We start from the raw sequence: 4,109 nt of genomic DNA, 5'->3' as shown, positions 1-4,109 counted from the left end.
TCTAGTTCCGCCATTTCTCCATCCTGCCCTGTCCCACTCCCTCCCACTGCCACCGTGTCCCACGTCCCACGACCCCCGGGCGAAAGAAGCCCAAAGCAGTGGAAAATCTTAATGGTTTGACTTTTATCCAGAACCGAGCCTCTTTATTTGTTAGAACTAAACGTTCGGTCCAAGTTCCTCTTATTCTCTCCGTGGGAACTTGAATCAGCACCCGCCTCCCCGGGTGCCCGGAAGAAGCAGATGGGGAACTTGGCGAGGCTCGGATGTCCAAGACTTGGACAGGTTGAGAGAATGATTTGCCAGGCTGAATTGCTTGTAATTTAGACACCGATCCTTCTTCTTCTTCACACTTATGAACTAATCTGAAGAATCAACAAGAGTTGATTCACCTGGAGAAACAAATCTCTCGCTCCCAATGAAAAGCAGCATTTGAAGTCAGGTTCTCAGCAGCAGAGGTGAGTCCCTGTGGGCCGTTCAGGGTGGCCGGCACGGTCTTGGCCTTGTTGGCTGTCCTTGATTGTTAGGAAGGTTGAGGGCCACACTCACTGCTCTGTGCTCGGGTGAGGCTGGAGGAAGCCACCGTCTGCTCTCTCCCCATGTTTCTCCATCTCCCTGCCTCAGGTGGACCTCTTCTCAGCAGTTGTGGGCTGGACGATTCGGAAGCATTTTTTTTCCCCCGGGATAGGGGTGAGGGATCTTTTTAGTGGCACTTCCGATCATCGGATTGTTAACTTTGATCTGCTTTCTAATACGTATAAAAACCAATGTGTTAATTAATGCTTGAAGGTTGAACGCGTGCATGTTCTGAAGCAACCCTTTGATGCAGAGTCGTGCTAATTGCCAGACTGGGGCACAGGGACGACGCTGAGAACAAAGCCAGGTGCAACCACAGCGAGCTCTGTGGGGGAAGAAGAGCCGGGGGTCCTGTTCAGAAATAGCTCTCTCTAAACTGGTTCAAGATAAGTGAGAGCCAGGATTTCTTAGGAGTTCATCTATGGAGTGCTGGAAACTATCCGGGTGGGAGTGACGTAGGCAGTGGCAGGATAGGGCACCACCTGAGAGGACCGGCCCTCTCTCGGCACCCTCCCCTGGCAAGTAAACCCTTTGGTTCTCTAGCCCTTTGTCTGGGATCCAGAGCTACTGTGTTGTGAGGGGATATGTCCCGAGTGTGCCCCAAAGTCAGGCTGTGGGCATACTTCTGGGGGAGGCTGGGGAGAAGTCTCGCGTGGTCTACCGTATGAAGTGGCAATGACTTCGTTCGGCAGCTGCTGCTTGGGAATCTCCCCTCCACCCTCAGAATCACGTTCTGATGCTTGTCCTAGCCTTTGTCAAACAACGGCCATTCTGGATTCTGCCAGGAAGGCAGCTGAGCACGATGAGCGTCACTGGTTTGGCTTCCTTGGGAAGCCATGCCAAGGTCAATGCCAGATGTAGTCCAACGGTAGCAAAGGGAGCACCTCTTCCCTATGCAAGGCTGGAAACTCCTGGAGGGTGCAAACGGTTAACACCCTTGGCTGCTCACCGATAGGGAGGACACTCAAGTCCATGCAGAGGGACCTCAGAAGAAAGGCTTGACATCTACGCGCCCCCCCGCCCCCCTCCCCGGCCCCAAGTCAGCCATTGGAAACCCTAGGAGCTCAGGTCTCTCGAACACATGTGCACAGCCACAGAGTCCACGGATGGATAACTAGCATCCAAGGCCAGAGCTTTGCCTTGCAAAATGGAATCTCCCTGACTAGCAAAGAGGCCTGGTTGCCTGCAAATCTGCCCCACCTCCCAGCTGTCCTGTGTAAGAAAAGGGGACTCTTGATAATTTATAAATTATTATTATTTTGTCATATCTTACACTGTCCGACGTCTCCGTTCACCCACTTTTCTGTTGTCCATCCCCCAGGGAGGAGGTTATATGTAGATCCTTGTAATCGGTTGCCCCTTTCTGCCCCACCTTCCCTACACCCTCCCAGTATTGCCACTCTCACCACTGATCCTGAAGGGATCATCTGTCCTGGGTCCCTGTGTTTCCAGTTCTTATCTATACCAGTGTACATCCTCTGGTCTAGCTAGTTTTGTAAGGTAGAATTTGGATCATGATAGCGGAGGTGGGGAGGAAGCATTGGAGAACTAGAGGAAAGTTGTATGTTTAATCTTTGATACCCTGCACCCTGACTGGCTCATCTCCCCACCACCCTTCAGTAAGGGGGTGTCCAGTTGCCTAGATGGGCTTTGAGTCTCCACTCTGTACTCACCCTCATTTACAATGATATGATTTTTTGTTCATTGATGCCTGATACCTGATCCCTTCAACACTTCATGGTCACACAGGCTGGTGTGCTTCTTCCATCAAAGGTTCATGAGGAAGGGGGAGCAGGGAGGGAGGAGAAAAATAAGGAGCTCATATTAAGGGCTGCAGTAAAAAGCAAATGTTTTGAGACTGATGATGGCAACAATTGTACAGATGTGCTTGACACAATGGATGGATTGTGATAAGAATTGTACGAGCCCCCAATAAAATGATTTTTTTAAAAGTTAGGGTTATAATATGATCCAGGAATTCCACTCTTGGGTTATGTCAATGTAATTAATGTTACTGAGTTGTATATGTAAAAATGGTTGAACTGACACATTTTGGTTACAAATATTTTACCACAGTAAAATAGATTCAACAAGGAAAAAAAAAAAAGAAAGAAAAAGAAAAGGGGGCTTTGCCTGCAGGGCACATCCCTCCCTTAGGTGTCAGAGCCTCCTCTTCTCAGTGGAGCAGACTGACATGCAGGCCCTAGCCGTTCACATCTGCGTGTGTTGTCGTTTATCACACTTGTCTCCTCTGTCTCCTTCACACTCTCACACAGAGAAATGCCGTAACCCATTCTAATGAGGCAATTATATTTTAACTCTATTACGGGCAATTATCCACTCACAGCAATTGCCTCTGCTGGAGTGCCCTGTGTTGATAGCTTACTGGTACTCACTTGCTGGCCCTGGAGTGAGGGCCAGGGTGGGGGGTGGGTTTGGGGGATGCTGGGCCTTGAACACTGGCCCTCCTCCTCCCTGCTGCACTTTTACCACATGAGACTTACTGCTGCCCCCAGCAGGGACAAGAACCATTCTTGGCCCACGCAGGGGAGAGGGTGGGGGGTGCTCTGGTTGGAGGCCTACTACTTTCTCATCTGCTGTGCTAGTAGAATTGTTTATCCCCAGAGCCCTGGGCAATCCAGCTGAGAGTGACCAGCACAACAAAAGTGGTTAATCGCAGTCCGGAATGGCGGTCTGTCTTATGCATGCATTTAGATGCTCAGGGTTACAGGCCTGACACGTCGTCTTCTACCTTTGCCTTAAATCCAGTGGTAACTTAAAAACAAATGTGAGTTTTAAGCATGTGCTGTCTGCTTCATTGCTTCTCGGTGAGTCTCACGGGATCATGAACTTGTTAGTTCGACATGAGGCAGCACAGACCATGGCAGAAAGTTTCGTTGTCTTTTTTGGCGCACGATACACCCAGTTTAAAGACTAGAATGTTCTCATCTCTCGGACATCCCTTGTGGGCATCTGTCCCATAGATTCTCAAACTTACTTAGCCTGCTACTTCTTTTCATAAAAAAAAATTTTTTTAATCCCCTCTGCTCACGGACCAGGGATGTGAATAGCCTTGCTAACATGCAGAAAGTATTGGAATGTGGATTTTTGCAGATGCGGTTGGTTTAAAATCTGGCACCTTACAGCTTGATCTCCTTTAGGATCCATTTTAAAGCTGTTCTTGTTTTAAATAATTTCTACTTTCTTTTCCATTGAGATGTTTAGATGTTTTGCTCTGTTATTCTTGGTAAGTTAAAAAGAAAGGTTTCCTTTATATGAAGTGCAGGGTTGGTATATCTATAGGGACAGTCACTGGAGTCATGGTTCCTTGGGGCTCTGACAGGAAGCTGGGTAGGGGTGGGGTGGGAGGAGTGAGGAGCTAATAACGATGAGCACAAGAATGAAGACAATGTTCTAAAACTGATTGTGGTGATCGCACAACTCCTCTTGATGTGATTGAACTATTGAATTATATGATATGTGAGCTACATACCAAAAACTTATTTTAAAAAATTATTCAGTGCCTTCCCCTGACA

Source organism: Echinops telfairi, unplaced genomic scaffold (genome assembly GCF_000313985.2).
Source record: "Echinops telfairi isolate 266 unplaced genomic scaffold, ASM31398v2 ScPeMD7_11;HRSCAF=52, whole genome shotgun sequence".
Lineage (NCBI taxonomy): Eukaryota > Metazoa > Chordata > Mammalia > Afrosoricida > Tenrecidae > Echinops > Echinops telfairi.
This window is presented reverse-complemented; position numbering follows the sequence as displayed.